Source organism: Chlorocebus sabaeus, chromosome 4, assembly GCF_047675955.1.
Source record: "Chlorocebus sabaeus isolate Y175 chromosome 4, mChlSab1.0.hap1, whole genome shotgun sequence".
In the NCBI taxonomy this organism is placed as follows: Eukaryota; Metazoa; Chordata; class Mammalia; order Primates; family Cercopithecidae; genus Chlorocebus; species Chlorocebus sabaeus.
In genome coordinates, this window is record NC_132907.1 from 12,611,032 (window position 1) to 12,631,157 (window position 20,126).

The following is a 20,126-nucleotide window of genomic DNA, read 5'->3' on the forward strand; positions in this document are numbered from 1 at the left end:
ACTAGAGTACCTCCCCTGGGTAACATAAGGCAAGCACAAACACCATTGCTACCATCGCAGCTGGTGTTCTTTTGCAAAGCCACTTCCTGGTTGGAGGCCACTTGGCATAACCCATTAAGACATCTGCAAGTAGAATAATACAATGCTCAGGAAGGAGAAAACTTTTGCACAACCTCCCCTATCACCATTTCCTGCATCACCCTGGCTATCCATGGGGTCTTGATTTTATCCATGTGACTAGTACATTACTACTACAGCTAACATTTGAGAAAGTCAACACATTAAGGCTATTTATAACAAGGGAAATCTCAGATTCTACATTACTGTCCTTCCACTCCCACCAGAACTAGTGCTGGCACCCACTGGTTGGAGACTAGAGGACAGGTCACATAACTTGATCCCTAAGAGACATTCCCCAACACCAGCCTGAGGTGTGGCGTCCCTACTTAGTGGCTAGACCCAGAGAAGCAGCAGTATTTACAACATTCTGGCCCTCAGGGATAACTACACTTAGGGAAAAGGGTAGTGTACCACATGAAGGAAATGCCTCATAGACAAAAGCAAAATAAAACCAAAAATAGCGCAGATTTCAACTTTCCACTTGTAGAAATTTTATTTCAGTAGAGACACATGTGCAGTACTAGGCTCAATGGGGAAAGTCTGCAGCTCTACCCCAACAGTCAGGCACTCCAAGTTGCTTATGAAGGGTCTTGGAGAAGGGGACTTCTCAACTACCATGGCAGACACAGCTAGGGCTTCTCCAATGGGTGTCTGCATGGGTACATCTGTAGACAGCCTCTCTGGAACACTTCATGGTGAATGCATCCCCATAGGAGGAGTGCCCCGCAGGTTTATGCTTGCATGAGAGGTAGAGTTAAAATCCTTCTCTCCTTGGAACATTAGCATTCCTGCAGATAAAAAAAAGATGCCTGTCTGGTCTGAAGAGCTGGCACATCAGGCCAGGAGAGTGAATGGGAAGCAGATTGCTTTCCTGCTGGTATGAAAGGGGACCTGTGGTAATTGCCTCTCTTTCCCCTGAAAAGACCTCAGCACATTTCACTGACAGCTTCTGCAGCTGCCTCTTTCAAGGCTGGGACCTCTGCCCACAATTGGGGTATTGCATTTACCCACCTGCTTTAGCAACAGCCAGTTTTTGCCCATGGGTATCTCCTACTGGCCTGAGGCCTGAGCCGTTCACCCAGTGAATAAAATGCTGGGAAATAAATGTAAAGTGAACACCACTGGGGAATGAGATAAGCTTCATAAGACCTCTGCCATTCCAGCGCCACAGGAGAAAGTGACCCTGCAACTATAATCAGCATCTGAGAAAGCCATCACACAAAGATTCCCTAGAACCAAAAAACTTATACAAAGTCTTCACCACTGAAAGCACTCAGAGCCAAAGCTAGATAACAATAAACTATAAACATTAAAGTAATATCCTTAAGGGGAAAGAAAGACATGTTTTAAAAATCTCAAGTAAATAATTAAATTAAAAATAATTAATAAACGGTGCTGGGAAAACTGGCTAGCCATATGTAGAAAGCTGAACCTGGATCCCTTTCTTATACCTTATAAAAAAATTAACTCAAGATGGATTAAAGACTTAAATGTAAGACCTAAAACCATAAAAACCCTAGAAGAAAACCTAGGCAAAACCATTTGGGACATAGGCATGGGCAAAGATTTCATGATTAAAACCCCAAAAGCAATGCAACAAAAGCCATAATTGACAAATGGGGTCTAATTAAACTAAAGAGCTTCTGCACAGCAAAAGAAACTACCATCAGAGTGAACAGGCAACCTACAGAATAGGAGAAAATTTTTGCAATCTACTCATCTGACAAAGGGCTAATATCCAGAACCTACAAAGAACTCAAACAAATTTACAAGAAAAAAACAAACACCCCCATCAAAAAGTGGGCAAAGGATATGAATAGACAGTTCTCAGAAGAAGATATGCATACAGCCAACAGGCACATGAAAAAATGCTTGTTAACACTGGCCATCAGAGAAATGCAAATCAAAACCACAATGAGATACCATCTCATGCCACTGAGAATGGTAATCATTAAAAAGTCAGGAAACAGCAGATGCTAGAGAGGATGTGGAGAAATAGGAACACTTTTACACTGTTGGTGGGAGTGTAAATTAGTTCAACCATTGTGGAGGACAGTGTGGTGATTCCTCAAGGATCTAGAACTAGAAATACCATTTGACCCAACGATCCCATTACTGGGTATATACCCAAAGGATTATAAATCATGCTACCAAAAAGACACATGGACACGTATGTTTATTGTGGCACTATTCACAATAGCAAAGACTTGGAACCAACCCAAATGTCCATCAATGATAAACTGGATTAAGGAAATGTGGCACATATACACCATGGAATACTATGCAGTCATAAAAAAAAGGATGAGTTCATGTCCTTTGCTGGGACATGGATGAATCTGGAAACCATCATTCTCAGCAAACTATCACAAGGACAGAAAATCAAACACTGCATATTCTCACTCCTAAGTGGGAGTTAAGCAATGAGAACACGTGGACATAGGGAGGGAAGCATCACACACCAAGGCCTGTCAGGGGATGGAGGACTGGGAGAGGGATAGCATTAGGAGAAATACCCAATGTAAATGATGAGTTGATGGGCGCAGAAAACCAACATGGCACATGTATATCTATGTAACAAACCTGCATGTTGTGCACATGTAACCTAGAACTTTAAGTATAAAAAAAAAAAAAAAAAAAACAATTAGAATAGTCCAAACAATTAGAATAGTCCAAAACAATTAGAATAGTCCAATCAAATGAGAGGGAACCAGAAAAATAATACTTGCAGTATGAAAGAACAAGTTTCTATAACACTCTCAAAGATCACATTAAATCTCTAGTAGTGGATCCAAACCAAGATGAAATCTTTGAAGTATCAGATAAAGAATTCAAAGAGTAGGTTATTACGTTACTCAAGGAGATAAAAAAGGATGGTGAAAACAAAGAAATTAAAAAACAATTCATGATATGCATGAAAAATTTTCTAAGGAGATCAGAGATAGATACTTTAAAGAGAAACCAATCAGAACTTCTGGAAACAATAAAACACATTTAGGGAACTATAAAATTTCATGGAAAGTTTTAATAGACTGACCAGGTAGAAGAAAGAATTTCAGAGGTCAAAGACATTATACTGATCAGACAAAATAAAGAAACAAAAGAAACAAAGTCTCCAAGAAATATGGGATTATGTAAACTGGCCAAACCTAAGAATTATTTGTGTTCTCAGGGGAGAAGGAAAAGCAAAATGTTTGTAAAACCTATTTGAGAAATAATTGACAAAGTCTTCACTGGCATTGCTAGAGATTTAGACATTCAAAGCAAGAAGATAAAAGAACTTCTGGGAGATCCATTGCAAAAAAGGACAGCACCAAGGCATGTAGTCATCAGGCAATTGTCAACATGATGGAAGAAGTTCTAAGAGCAGTGAGACAAGAGCATCAGATAACATATAAAGGAAAACCTCTGAGTCTAAAAGCAGATTTCTCAGCAGAAACCTACAAGCCAGAAGGGATTGAGGTCCTGTCTTCAGTCTCTTTAAACAGAATAACTGTCAGCTAAGCATTTTATATTCAGCAAAACTAAATTTTATAAACGAAGGAGATATAAATTTTTCTCAGATAAGTAATTGATGAGGGAATGTGTCAATACTGTACCAATGCTGTGAGAAATTCTAAAAAGAGCTTTATAGATCTTAAAAGGTCAGTACACACTAGAACTTTTATATAGATAAAGAAATGAAGGTTATTAATTTTAACATAGCTTTTTATACTTTGATGTTATCATGCATTAAAATATATAATATCCTGTTATATTCGATTATGTGGCAATGATTTTTTTTTGTATCTGCTTGGAATAAAACTGCTTATTTGATGACATTAGTATGTGCACTATGCTCACTACCTGAGTGACAGGATCAATCATACCCCAAACCTCAGCATCATTCAATACACTCATGTAACAAACCTGCATGTTCCGTAAACTGAGGGTTCCTCTCCTATAATGCAACCTACTGAAATTCTAAAGACTTGATCCGATTTCTTTTCTCTTACTTTTTCCATCTTTTCAGTGAGAACTGCATATATAATGAATCTCTATTGACTCCAAAGTTCAGTTATGCTATAGTGATTTTGATTTATCAAGGTATTATATATCATGTATATCATAGATACATGTGTATAATAATACTATGATACTATGTATCACAATATTAGCACGTGTTAATAAACTTCTGCTTGTTTTTCTCTTGTTAATTTGACTTTTGTTTTCAGGAGACTATCTCAATAAAGAACCTAAACATAGAATCATAGTATAAGATACTGTGACACTATGTATCATACTATTATGCTATCATGGTTTTATTATTTCAAAACAAGACCAAAGGATGTCCTCTAATTAATATGTAGGAAAAATTACATATTTTCCTATACAAGAGAGCCACAAGTAACCCATTTAAGTCACATTCTTCTATGTTGTTTTCAATTGACTATATTTTAGTTTAAAAAATTCATAACTTGTGTTTGTTTTCCAATGTCAACTTTATTTGAAAGTACATATTTTGGCAAAAAGTCTGTTTCCTGAGATCCAATATAGATCATTACTGATATAAAAGAATTTTATTTATTTATTTATTTGTTTATTTATTTATTTAAGACGGAGTCTCTGTCACCAAGACTGGAGTGCAGTAAAACTATCTCAGCTCACTGCAACGTCCGTTTCCCTGGTCCAAGTGATTCTCCTGCCTCAGACTCCTGAGTAGCTGGAATTACAGGTACATACTACCATGCCCAGCTAATTTTTGTATTTTTAGTAGACATGGGTTTCGTCCTGTTGGCCAGCCTGATCTCGAACTCCCGAATTCTGGTGATCCACCTGCCTTAACTTGCCAAAGTGCTGGGATTACAAGTGTGAGCCACTGTGCCCAGTCCAAGAACTTTAAATATTAGATTCTCTTTATATATCTTTAGTTTGAAAAGATCATGAATTTCTTTACATTTTTAATGCCTCATTAGGTTCTGTGTTAATTAGTAAATAATACTATCTCTTACAAAGTTAACAGGTGTTAAGAGACCTGAGAATTCTATCTTTAGGAAAAAGGTGAAGTTTAAGTACCAAAATAGGAGTACCTTTTAATGTATATTATTCAGTGAAAGAGTATTTTATTTGGAAACATCTTGGTGGGAAAATTCCTTGCTATGTTTTGTCTAATCAGTTAACTCCAGGCAGAATTAGTCATTTAGGATTAAGTAGTGGTGGAGGGAGAAAAGTTTTTACTTTTTTTTTTTTTTTCTCCTCTCTCTGCAGGTTCTAAGTTGAGATACCCTCCTGACAACAAAAGTCAAATTAACAAAAGAAAAGCCAGCAGCAGTTTATTAACATGCACTATACCCATCAGAAGGGAGAGGCCTCAGTACAGAAGTATTTCTCTCTCAAGGCAGTGGCTTAGGGGTCTTGTTTAAATAGTGTTTTAACAAAAAGCCATACATTCTATGTGACAAGACAAAAGAGAGAGCCGTTTCAGTCTTTTAAGCGGCAGGAAAAAGTAGGAAAATAGTAAATCTGTTCCCAGTTTTCTCCAGTGCCTGCTGGTGCCTTCTCTGCGCTGATAAGCAAGTTCTGTCTCTAGGAAGAAAGGATTTATGTGCTACCATAAGGCAAATAGAGGCTGAGGCAGAGTGTTCCCTTGTGTGTTCACGTCTTAATAATCCTCAATATTTTGAGAATCAGTATTTTGTTTTCCTTCAAGTGGTTTCTTCTTTCATGAACTAAGCAGTATTCTTTGGTAAAGAATTTTCATAAAGATTGGATACTTTTCCAAGTGTGTTTTGTTTTTGTCATAATTGCTATTGTTGATTTACTTTTTTGAACAAGGAATCTTCCTGAATGTTTTCAGCTTTGTCAATATCTCAAGTAAACATCTTTGTATTTTGAACCCACTCAAACATAAGCAATCTTTATCTTGGAAATAATAGTCATTTTCTAAAGAGAAAATATGTCAGAGATTTTAAAAGTTAAAATAATAAATATAAGTTAAAAACACACAGAATCAGCTATGTGAAGCTACACGCACAAAATCATAGAGATTAGATTGCAGGAACAGTGAAGAAACCAACTTGAGCAGAGGTTGTGCGCTATAGAACAGTTATATATAGGGCTGTAAAGATAATGTATGGAAATGGAATCATATTGGAGTTGTATCTTGCAGCCAATGGAATATTTGAACACTGGGCATTCTGAGCAGGAAAGGCACAGGATGACAGCCTTACTGTCATAACAAGATGAGTTAGTAAAGGAAGAGAGAATGCAGATTTCTTGAGGGCAGATGCTGAATCTTACTTATCTTTTTATCTCTATAGCACAGTATAGTGCCAAGAATGCAATATGTTTTAAGAAATATTGAATGAAGTGCAGGAAAGAGATGGGAGCCAGTTGAATAAACTAAATATTCGTTGAAATGGCCCAATCCAAAACCAGAGTAGTATTTAGAGTCTCAGGACAAAGTATCAGAAAAATAATGAATTAAAAATGACATTGATTTTTTAACCTAAAAAAGCACTGAAAGAAACAGGAATGCCAAAAAATTAGCTAGCTTGGGAAAAAGTACTTTAGAAGTTTCAAATCTGATCATGGAAATAAACCTAAGAAGAGCCATAATCAGCAAGAAATGCAGAAGAGAATCCCTAATGAGAGAGGTCAGTTATGAAAATATGGATGTGGAGCTCGTCTTCCTAGAAGTCACAGCTAAAATCCGGGACAACATGGATTGGTTCTTGATAGTTTCTTTCTTCTCTATAACTCTGCTCTACAATATGGTAGCCATGAACCACGTGTGGCTTTTGGGCACTTGAAATACGACCAATCCAAATTGAGATGAATGGCAGGTATAAATTACACACTAATTTATACCTTAGTATGAAAACAAAGAATGTAAAAGAACTCGTTAATAATGCTTATACTGATTACATGTTAAAATGATATTTTAGCTATATTTGGATAAATAAGATATTATTAAAATTAATTTTACTTATTTATTCTTTTTAATATGGCTATTAGAATATTTAAAATTGTATTTTTGGCTCATATCCTATTTCTTTTGGACAGTACTTCTCTAGAAGGTCAAATATTTTATCCTCATGATGAAAAATTAGGTTAAAAGCTTTGTCTAGATTTGATAGTCCCTAAGCACATAGATTTTGTCTTTTTTATCCCTGTAATCTCTGATGCTGCCAGGCATGAGGGCTATATCCTCACTTCTACTTCCAGACAAATTTTTGTCTTTTTTGATTCACATCCACCTTTGTTAAAACTGGCAGTGGCTGTAAGCAAATTATAAGTTGTTGGACTTTCCCCTTAGTGGGAAGTATGTTTACAATCATACTTACATCGAATTATATATAGTCAATAGCAGTATTCTCAATGTGTGTTGCTCCTATTGGCATCATCAGAATCATCTGAGAGCATTTTCGAAATGTAAATTTTCAAGACTTAACACAGACCTACCAAATTCAGAATAACACTGTAATCTCTGTCCCTAACATAATGCCTAAGAGATGCGTAGTGAACAGATTCTGGTTGGTTAAGTTTTTGAATTATCAAAACTTTATATATAATCAGTAGCAGTGTTCTCAATGTGTGTTGCTCCTATTGGCATTATCAGAATCTTCTGAGAACATACTAGAAATGTAAGTTTTCAAGCCTCAACACAGACCTACTGAATGAGAAACTGAGATTGCAGAGCAGCAATATCTGTTTTAACAAGCTCTCAAATGATTCTAATTCTTTCTCAAGTCTGAGAACCAGTGGACTAGAAAAAGTAAGCAAATTGAAAATATTGGGATAATTTGCTGGATATCCCTAACAATAAATTTAAAATATTCATTTCAGTGAAAGATACTCAGAGATAAATCAGCATTATAGGTGACATCTCAGCGACAGAAAGGAGTAGTGGGGTTTCAGTGCAACATACTTAAGAATTTAAAGCCTAGATTTCTGCCTATTGAGTTTTTAAAAATAAATTTAGCTTTCACAAAGTAAAGTAGACTTGTGTAAAAGTTTAAAACAGATATAAAATTAAAATGTTAATAAGATTTTTACATTTATTGTAATGTATAAAATGTATAAAGTTGTAAAGTCTATTGTCAGCATCCTGTTAAGGAACACTATTCTATAATCTACACATTCCCCACTTTTTAATCAGCACTTATGGATCTATCCAGGTACATCAAGGCTGCAGTTCACCCAATGACTATCTTCATCATGGTTTTATCAAATCCTTACTATTCCACAGAAAGACAACCTTTAGAAATATATTTCACTGGTGTATTGATGGATATACTCAAAGACAACTTCATATTTATCTATGACCTTCACTTCTTAAATGCACTTTTGCTTTCTGCCATTGTGGATATATTTTTCTTTTTCCCATGATCATTATATACCAATGTATTTACTTGATGAAACAGTCTATTTTAATGTTATCACTATCTCTAAAGAAAAAAAAAATCCTTTTCCGCACCTCTTTATCCTTGGTCTGGCATAAAATACAAAATAAAACTATTTAGAACTATAGTTAACTTGTAGCTTTACCTAAAAAATGACTTCTTATATTAAAATTTGTGTTTTCATCATCATTAGTTATTATCTCCAGCCCATCTTGCTTAAAATTCAGAATAATACTGTTTATTGCCTAGAAGAAATGAAAATACATTTATTTTTCTTATTATGAATATTAAGCTGTGTTAGATTACTGAATATAGTACTTAAAACCAAGGATTGTAAACTTACTTAGGGGAAAGTCCAACAATTTATGATTAGCTTATAGCCACTGCTGATTTTAATAAGAGTGAATATGAATCAAGACAGAAATAAATTTGTCTGAAAATAGAAGTCTCATGCCTTGCAACTTTAGGCAGTCAATAAATATGTCTTGAAAGGATAAATTCCAGAATTAAAATTTACAAAATAAAGATGAATTCACAATAAACTTCTCATTAGGTCTGTCTTGAGGCAAATATTACTCTCTTACAGCATGTAAGAGGGAGGATTTTATTTTATATAATTTAATTTTATTTTTCACAATGTTGTTTGTAGACATAGTATGAGAAATAAAATATTTACATCACATTCTTAATGAAGGACAGGAATCCCATGCAAGCTACCATTCACTCTTTCTCACCCACATTTCCCATTAGTCAGCATAGTGAAACCTTTTACCAATCTATTTGTGTATTATTCCATCTCTCTATGGAAAATAATATTATTATATTATTATTTTCCTCATTTATCAGTTTAGGGGTTACCTATTTCCACTAGGAAAGATAAGAATTTCGCTTTCTTTAAGGATCCCCTTCTCTTCTCACACAGCATTTATATAAACACTTTCTACTTTTTTATCATCCTAATATAGTTATATAAAACATTTGGTTAATAACATAATCAATGAGTATGTTATTAATATTATTTAAATTATTTTCACCGGGCGCGGTGGCTCACGCCTGTAATCCCAGCACTTTGGGAGGCCGAGGCGGGCGGATCACAAGGTCAGGAGATCGAGACCATGGTGAAACCCCGTCTCTACTAAAAAATAGAAAAAAATTAGCCGGGCGCAGTGGCGGGCGCCTGTAGTCCCAGCTACTCGGAAGGCTGAGGCAGGAGAATGGCGTGAACCCGGAAGGCGGAGCTTGCAGTGAGCCGAGATTGCGCCACTGCACTCCAGCCTGGGCGACAGAGCGAGACTCCGTCTCAAAAAAAAAAAAAAAAAAAAAAAAAAAAAAAAAAAAAAAAATTATTTTCATAACAAAGCTTATAATAATCCACAATCATTTTCCTACATAATTTTTGTTTTTTTAGATTAATAATTGCCTTATTTTGTCTTTGTTTTTAATCATTAATTCAATCTGCAACGCTCCCCCAGTTGTATAAATGTCCATCCAATATTTCTATAGATTAAGTATTCTTTTTTTATCTTTTTGAAGAAATATCTCCTACCCACTTTTATTTGACCCAATTTAAATAAGCACCCACTTAGTGCTCGATATATCCCCGTGTGGCACAGCTGATAGCTATGGTGCAAGACAAAGTTCCCTATTCTTTTCCCTCTGCTTTTCTCAAGTAGAAGGAGTCTATCTCCATAGCCATCACCACTAGGAATGTATTGAGTTTCACCTGAAGCCAACAAGTTTCAGAGTCTCACCCAAAACCTGTGATACCTACCTGGGTATCCCTGCTGGTTATTCAGGGTCAATAACACAAAAAGCTGTTTTTTTGAAAAGTTAAACAAAATTGAGAAACCTAACTAACAATAAAAAAGAACCTGCCTAACTAACAACAAAAAAGAGAAGACCCAAATAAATAAAATCAGATATGAAAAAGGAGTCTACAACTGATACTGCAGAAACTCAGAAGATCATTAGCGAATACTATGAGCAATTATATATGCCAATGAGTTAGAAAATCTAGAAGAAGAAATGAACAAATTCCTGGATGCATACAACCTACCAACATGGAACCATGAAGAAATCCAAAGTCTGACCAGACCAGTAAGTAACAAGATTGAAGTTGTAAGAAAATGTCTTCCAGTCGAGAAAAACTGTGTATTACATGGCTTCACTGCTAAGTTCTACCAAATATTTAAGGAAGAATTAATCCCAATCCTATGCAAACTATCCCAAAAAATAGAGGATGATGGCATACTTTCAAATTCATTCTTCTATGAGGCCTCTATCACCCTGGTACCAAAACCATACAAAAACATATCAAAAAAGGGAAACTACAGGCCAATATCACTGATGAATATGGATGCAAAAATTCTCAACAAAATGCTAGCAAACAAATTAAACAACATGTTAAAAGTTTGATTCATCATGATGAAGTGAGATTTATTTCAGGGATGCGAGAATGGTTAAACATATACAAATCTGTCAATGTGATAAATCATATCAATGGAATGAAGGACAAAAACCATATGATCATTTCAGTTGATTCAACATCCCCACATGATTTAAAAAAAAAAAAAAAAAAAAAAAACCCTGAGAAAACTAAGTATAGAAGGAACATACCTCAACATAATAAAAGCCATATATTACAGATCCACAGCTAGGGTATTAAATGGGAAAAAAACTGAAAGCCTTTTCCCTAAGATCTAGAACACAATGAGGATACCCACTGGTCACCACTGTTATTCAACATATTACTGAAAGTTCTAGCTACAGCAATCATGCAGGAGAAAGAAATAAAGGGAATCAAAATTGGAAAGGAAGAGGTTAAATTATTTCTATTTCTGTTTACAGATAAAATAATTTTTTTTTTTTTTTTTTGACAGAGTCCCACTCTGTCACCCAGGCTGGAGTGCAGTGGCATGATCTCAGCTCACTGTAACCTCCACCTCCTGGGTTCAAGCCATCCTCCCACCTCAGACTCCCATGTAGCTGGGACTACCGGCACATGCCACCACACCCAGCTAATTTTTGTATTTTTTGGTAGAGATCGGGTTTTGTCGTGTTGCCCAGGCTGGTCTCAAACTTCTGGGCTCAAGTGATTTACCTTCCTTGGCCTCCCAGAGTGCTGGGATTCCAGGCATGAGCCACCATGGCTGGCCAATCAGTAGTACTTCTATATGTCAACAGTGAACAATCTGGAAAAAAAAAAAAAAAATCAAGAAAATAATCCCATTAACAATAGCTACAAATAACATAAAATATCTAGGACTTAACCAAAGAAGTGAAATTTTCCTGCAATGAAAACTATACAACATTGATGCAAGAAACTGATGAGGACACACACAAAAAATGAAAAGATAACCCATATTCATGGTTTCAAAAAATAATATTGTTAAAATGTCAATACCTCCCAAAGGAATCTAAAGATTGAATGCAATCTTTATCAAAAATAGTAATGACATTCTTCACAGAAATAGAAAAAACAATCCTAAAATTTACATGAAACCACAAAAAGACCCAGAATAGCCAAAACTGTTCTAAGGAAAAAGAACAAACCTGAAGGGATCACATTACCTGACTTCAAATTATACTATAGAATTATAGGAACCAAAACAACATGGTACTGACACAAAATCAAACACACACACCAGTGGAACAGAATAAAGAACCCAGAAATAAATCCTTACATCTATGTATGAACTCATTTTTGACAAAAGTTCTATTAACATAGATCGGAAAAGGACAGCCTCTTTAATAAACCGTACTGGGAAAACTGGATATTCATATGTGAAAGAATGAAACTTGACATCTATCTCTTATCATATACAAAAATCAAATCAAAATGGATTAAAGACTTAAATCTAAGACCTCAAACTATAAAACTACTAAAAGAAAACTTTGAGAAAACTTTCTAGGACATTGGACTGGGCAATGATTTCTTGAGTATACTCAACAGACGCAGGCAACCAAAGCAAAAATAAACAAATGAGATCACATCAAGTTAAAAAGCTTCTTCACAATTAAGGAAACAATCAGCAAAGTGAAGAAATAACCACAGAATGGGAGAAAATATTTTCAAACTCTCCATCCGACAAGGGATTAATAACCAGAATATATATGTAGCTCAAACAACTCTATAGAAAAAATCTAATAATGTGATTTAAAAATGGACAAAATATTTAAATAAACATTTCTCAATGGATGACATGCAGATGTCAAACAGGTATATGAAAAGTTGCTCAAAGTCATTGATAATCAGAGAAATGCAAGCCAAAATTACAATGAGATACCATCTCACCCCAGTTAAAATGGCTTATATCCAAAAGACAGGCAATAAGAAATGCCAGCAAGAATATGGAGAAAAAGGAACCCTCATATACTGTTGGTGGGAATAAAAGTTAGTGCAACCACTATGGAGAACATTTTGGGGGTTCCTCAAAAAACTAAAAGTAGAGATACCCTACGATCCAGCAATCGCACTGCTGGATATATACCCAAAAGAAAGGAAGTCAGTATATCAAAGAGATATCTACACTACTGTGTTTGTTGCACCACTGTACACAATAGCCAAAATTTGGAAGCAACCTAAGTGTCCATCAAAAGATGAATGGATAAAGAAAATATGGTAGTTATACACAATGGAGTACTACTCGGCCATAAAAAGAATGAGATCCTGTCATTTACAACCAAATGGATGGAAATGGAGGTCATTATGCTAAGTGAAATAAGCCAAGCTCAGAAAGATAAACATCACATGTTCTCACTAATTTGTGGGAGCTAAAAATTAAAACGGTTGGAACTCTTAGTGACAGAGTGTAGAAGGATGGTTCAGCCTCTGGAAGGGTAATCAGTGGGTGAAGTCTGGGAGCGGGTAGTGGAAATGGTTAATGGGTACAAACAACAGTCAGAAAGAATAAATAAGACCTACTATTTGATAGCACAATGGGAGGATTCAAGTAAAAATAATTATTTTAAAGTAACTAAAAGAGTATAATTGAATTGTTTTAAACACAAAGAATAAATGCTTGCGGTGATGGATACTCTATTTACCCTGACGTGATTATTATGCAATGCATGCCTATATCAAAACATTTCATGTAATCAATAAATATATACATGTATTATGTACCAACAATTTTTTAAATTAGAAACTGGAGCACTGAGCTAGTCCTTTCATTGTCTTGCCCTTTCTCTCCAGGTTTTGTTTTTTTTTTTATTCTTGGATCTTATGTTCTATGTTTCAAGATTTATAATGAAATTTTCTGTTTCAATTTTCTTCTTTTCACTATTGCATTTTTTTTCGCAGTTCAATTTTTTTTTCACTTCTTGTTCTTTATCTTTTATAGCTTAATTTTATATATCTTATTCTTCATTTATGGCTAGAATAAGTTACTTTGTCTTTTCAAATAATAATTATAGTTCTTTAAGAAGTTTTATTCTCTCTGAGTATTCTTTGTTTCTTAAACTGTCTTTTCTCCGTTTGCTATCTTGGTTTCTACCTCTCACGAGAAAAGCTTTTCTCTCAAATTGCAATCGTTGGAAGGACAGCCCTTATGAGATATTTAAGAGTATTCCAGTATAAAACTGATTTAAAAATTTAGGTCCTTTGTGTGTGGTTTAGCACTATAAGCTTCACTTTAGAATGACCTGACTTCTATTTAATTTGGGGAACCATGTTTTGAATTTAGATACTTTATTTTACTCTGGTCAGATTCCCCAAAAAACACTTTTCCAATATTGTTTTTGAAAGCCTATAATTCTAAATGCCAGGGCTTGGGAAGCTGATAGACTAAGTCTAAGAGGTCTCACATGAACTTTCACCATGTTTTTGACATGGTATGTTTACTACTAACTATATGTGATGTCCTTCCAAGCAGAATCTTTATATTTATTCTCTCCAAAGGAAAACTTTTTAACCTGTAAGTGGTTATAGTATAGATATTTGGAGTTCTCCCACAAGTTTTGTGGTTTATTTGATTTAGTCAAATCTGCTTGCCAAAAGCCACATCCATAGCTTTTGCTAGACATAGTGTATTAGACTTTTCCAGAGAAACAGAGTCAACATAGTAGGGCAGGGAGAAAAATTATTTTAAGAAACTTGTTCACATGATTGTGGAGGCTGGGTAAGCCCAAAGTCTGCACAGTAGTACAGCAAGCTGGAGACCCAAGAAAGAGGTGCAATTCCAGTCCACAGGCAGTCAGTCAGCAGAATTCTTTCTTGCTCAGAGGAGGTCAATCTTTGTTCTATGATGCCCTCAATTGATTTGATGAGACCCACTCACGTTATGGGGTGTAATTTGCTTTACTCGAAGTCCACAGGTTTAAATGTTACTCTCATTAAAAAAAAAAAAAAAAAACACCCTCACAGAAACATTCAGAATGATATTTCACTAAATATTTTCATCCCATGGTTCACCCAAGTTGACACATAAAATTAATCTTTATATATACCTACTTCTTTTGACCTATTTACAGGCACTTTGACCACATCAGCCTACTCTGGGGCCATAACCTTAACCATTTTAGCCTCTTTTGCCTAGCATAAAAATTAACTAGATATGATCTTAATATTTTTAGCAATCTTAGCAAATCTGCTACAACCACAGCCTTGATTTGTTATTTACCCTAAGGCCTTAATGGTAGCATCCTGGACTTGGTCTATTTTTCTAGGACTCTGTTCTAATGGGTGTAGTGCAGTCCCCCCTTGATTTTGTAAGAAATAGCTCATATGTTCTAATCATGCAAGCTGGAAATCTGGGACTCTCTATATTCCTTCTTTTTTTTTTTTTTTTTTGGCGGAGTCTTCCTCTGTTTCTAGGCTGGAGTGCGGTGGTGCAATCTCTGCTCACTGCAACCTCCGCCTCCCAGGCTGAAGCGTTTCTCCTGCCTCAGCCTACCAAGTACCTGGGACTACAGGTGTACACCACCATGCCCAGCTAATGTTTGTATTTTTTAGTAGAGACAGGGTTTCACCATGTTAGCCAGGATGGTCAGATCTCTTGACCTCGTGATCCGCCTTCCTTGGCCTTCTAAAGTGCTGGGATTACAGGCGTCAGCCACCACGCCCAGCCATTCCTTCTTAATTCTGTTTGCAAAGTGACCTTTCTTTTTCTGATTTTGTCTCTTTTTTGTCATACCATAATTAACAATAACCAGCTCATACTTTCAACATTTTGACTTGAAATATCTTCACATTGCTCTAAATTTCATTAGGTATAATTTCCGTCTTTCTATCACAAAAGCTATGAAATGTACACCATTACATACAGTTTACCATCTTTCCAGCACCTATAACAATTTCCTTAAAAATTTTCCAGGCTCCTGTAACTATTTTCTCACTGACCACCCATCCCCAGATACTTTTGTGGTATCATATCAGTGCTAATTTTGTGGTACTAGCTATTTCTGTGCATTTTATAACGTTTCATATTTTTGCTGCAACAAATTACTGCTCACTTAATGTCTTAAAACAACACAAATTTATTGTCTTGTAACTCTAAAGGTCAGAAGTTTAAAATGGGTTTCACTGGGCTAAAATCAAGGTGTTACTAGAGCTCAATTGCTTCTGGAAGCACCTGAGGGTAACCTGTTTCCTTCTCCCAGAGACTGCCCACCCTCCTTGGCTCATGACTGCCTTTCTACATATTAAAATCCAGCAACAGCAGGCTGACTCTCAAACTGCCATCTCACTGGTTCTTGATAATCAAATCTTTTTTTTTTTTTAAGTGCCCTTGTGATTATATTGGGCCCAACTAGAAAATCCAGATTCATCTTCCTATTTTAAGGTTAAATGATTAGTAATGTTAATTCCATCTACAAGCCTTAATTCCCATTTGCTATATAATGTAACATTCACAGGTTCCAGGGATTTGGAAATGAACCTCTTTGGTGGGCCATATGCTGCCTACCACACTGTGTCATAAGCAATTGCAAAATCTCACTGGTTTAAAACAACACACATTTATTTCTAGCTCCCACATATGCTAACTGGCTGGGGTTCAGCTAATGTAGGCTGGGTTGGTTGATCTTAGGTCTAAGCTTCAGGTCAGGTTGAGACATGCTTTACAAACCTCTCATCTTCCTTGGGCTATACGCTGTCTGAGGCACGTTCTTATGGCAGAAGGTAGAAGCGCAAGAGAGCAAGCCCAATCTTACAAACATTTTTCAAACCATTACTTGCATCACATCCACTAACATCCTACTAACCAAAGAAAGTTGTGGACGGGAACAGTGGCTCACGCCTGCAATCCCAAATTTTAGGAGGTCAACATGGGAAGACTCCTTGAGCCCAGGAGTTCTAGGCTCCCCTGGGCAACATAGTAAGAGCTCATCTCTACAAATACAAAAAAATTATCCAGGCATGGTGGTTCATGCCTATAGTTGTGGCTACTTGGGAGGCTGAGGAGGGAGGATCACTTGAGTCTGGAAGATCTAGGCTGCAGTGAGCTGTGATGGTGCCACTGCACTGCAGCCTGAGTGATAAGGCAAGACTCCAGTTTCCTAACAGAAAAGAAGGAAGGAAGGAAGGAAGGAAGGAAGGAAGGAAGGAAGGAAGGAAGGAAGGCAGGCAGGCAGGCATGAAGGAGCGGGGGGGGGAGGGGGAGAGGGAGGGAGGCATTGTGTAGCCAAGCCCAGCATCATTGGGATAGAAAAATATACTCTCCCATGTAAATGTGGACAACAGGCATTGAATATTTGCTAAAACAAACAAAATACTAACTTACCTTACTAAGCAAGGAATTACAGAAAATGGAAACAACCACCTTAAAACTTCCCATTCACTTCACTTACATATATGAATGCTATTCAAATCCATAGTGTCAATTACATGTTTTAGCACAAATTTTATCATTCATCTAGTTTTACTGTCAGGTTAATTTCTTTGAGCAAATAATAAAGCTAAAAGCACTTTTGAAAAATGAGTTATTAAGCTCCCTACCAATGACTATACACATAAAACCATTTTAACTCTGAAAAAATATAAAATCCATAAGTATCTTCATAATAAAAGTGTAAGTAAGTGGTCAGACTCCTATGACACTGCCTCATTTTTAGAAAGATTATACAGTCGAGTTTATTTGTGAGGATGACATCTTCTCAAATAAATACTGATACAGAAGTATGATGCTTTTGTTCCTATAATACTTCAAAGTCAAGAGAAGATTATCCATGCTACCTGCTCATTTCTGAAATTCATTTCACTGAAGACCATCATTTCATAGTACAATGATCTACTTTAAACCATCTCTTAAGTCTTTAATCATTCTAACAGTTTCATTTCTGCATACAAAACACAAAGTGACTGTTAGAGAAAATAAGACTATCTAAAAGAAATAAACTTCTAAGCCAAAGGTTATAATTAGAACTTTTCCCCAAAAGATTGTGCCCTAACTAGACTTCTGAGTTGTGTTTTACATATTGAAAGTTACTAGTTTATGGTGTTCAGTGGGTCACTATTTATTTGAACTGTGTACCAATCTTACTGCACAAGGATACAGAAAAATCCAAAATCAATAATTATTTCTGTCATCTTCACAGTATCTAAACAAGAATTTATAACAGACTTTGAAAAAAATCACTTTGATGGGAAGTTTTATTGCATGTATTCAATCTACAATTTAGGTAATAACTTGAAATTTTAAAATTTGATTGGTTTTTATTTTACTGTTATTAAGAAAGCACAAATTTCTTTGCAAAATTATTTCTTCATTTTGAAACAATCTCAAACTTATAGAAGAGTTGCAAGTACAGTACAAGGAACTTTTTCTTTCTTTCTTTTTTTTTTTTTTTTTTTTTTTTTGAGACGGAGTCTTGCTCTGTAGCCCGGGCTGGAGTGCAGTGGCCGGATCTCAGCTCACTGCAAGCTCCGCCTCCCGGGTTCACGCCATTCTCCTGGCTCAGCCTCCCGAGTAGCTGGGACTACAGGCGCCCGCCACCTCGCCCGGCTAGTTTTTTGTATTTTTAGTAGAGACGGGGTTTCACCGTGTTAGCCAGGATGGTCTCGATCTCCTGACCTCGTGATCCGCCCGTCTCGGCCTCCCTAAGTGCTGGGATTACAGGCTTGAGCCACCGCGCCCGGCCAGTACAAGGAACTTTTTCTTTTTCTGAAAGACTTCAGTGTAAGAATGTTGTCCCCAGTACAGACAGTTTTATTACCTGGATTCAGCTTAGGTTCCCCCTATGAAGCTCCCCCTCCACAAGTAAACCTACCTTGCGCAGTCCATCTAATTACTGTAAGAAGGAATTACCCAGGAAAAGAAGTAGAAGGAACAACCGTAATTATACTTCTGTATTTCTTCCACAGTCAGGTTGATTAAGGAGTACATGCTGTGTGATCAGGTATAGCATGATACTAAGGAATCTCAGAAAGCATTACACCAGAAAATGGCAATTCAAAATGCCTTGTGAGGATATATATTTCACATATGTATGAAATGCTTTGCCTTATGTATTTCATTACCCAATGCTGAGATTTCCTGTGTAAAAATGCTATATCTAACAAAACCCAAAATTAATCACGTAACAGCAGACTCAATCATATCTACCATTTGACTGCTATATATTTTTATTTTACTAAAATATTTAATAAGGTAAATATTTTAGATATTTGGCAATAATATAAACTGATAAAGTCTATAAATAATTGAAGGCCTTTTCTTTTTTTTTTTCTTTTTGAGATGGAGTTTTGCTCTTCGTTGCCCAGGCTGGACTGCAATGGTGTGATCTCGGCTCACTGCAACCTTCGCCTCCCGGGTTCAAGCGATTCTCCTGCCTCAGCCTCCCAAGTAGCTGGGATTACAGGCACATGCCACCACACCTGGCTAATTTTTTTTGTGTTTTTAGTAAAGATGGGTTTTCACCATTTTGGTCATGCTGTTTTTGAACTCCTGACCTCAGGTGATCTGTCCGCCTTGGCCTCCCAAAGTGCTGGGATTACAGGCATGAGCCACCATGCCCGGCCTTGAAGACATTTTGAATGTATATTTCACCTATCCTATGTCCAAATATTTGAAGATAATTTTTATATATTTCATTACAATTATCAATTATACTTAGTAATTTTCATTTTCACTACTATTATTCTTTTTGTTTATTTATTTTTAGTTTTTCATCTTACAGGCTACTTTATTTTAAATAATAAAATGTAAAAGGTGGTAGGCCTCTAGCCAAAAATAAACACATGGGAAAAAAAGAGCCTATTCTAAAATAAAAATATTTCTGTCTTTATTTCTGGTATAAATGGTCTGTTTCTATAATATCAGAGGCACAGTTTAAGCATGCTATTAGTACTAAGTGAATTTTCTACGAGGAAACCACAAAGTACCTTTGAAAATCAATACACTCTGGAAAAATATATTTTAAAACTTTTCCATTGGAGAAATCATTTCAAAGTCAAACAACAGTGGAAGTTAATGGGTACTGTAAAGTTTTTCTTTCTCTCTGCTTGGTACACCACTCTCTTCTCTCATGCTGAAGACAAAGGAGTTAGGTACATGGACCATGCAAAGGAGCAAAAACAGCTCAGTAATCCTGAGACAGTGAGCATGGCCATGGAAACTGCCACAGTAGTGGAAAAATATCTGGCTTCCCTTTAATCTGTTCCAGACTTTTTGTAAAGATTTTTCCACT

General features: G+C 36.0%; 1 long non-coding RNA gene across 1 annotated transcript in view; it reads right to left on the reverse strand.

Annotated features, from left to right (window-relative positions):
* Positions 1-11,605: 11,605 nt before the first annotated feature.
* Positions 11,606-20,126, reverse strand: part of LOC103224155 (uncharacterized) — a 33,204-nt gene continuing 24,683 nt past the window's right edge. The window contains exon 4 of the long non-coding RNA XR_494003.3: positions 11,606-11,692. This is a non-coding gene — a long non-coding RNA (uncharacterized lncRNA). The remainder of the gene's footprint in view (positions 11,693-20,126) is intronic.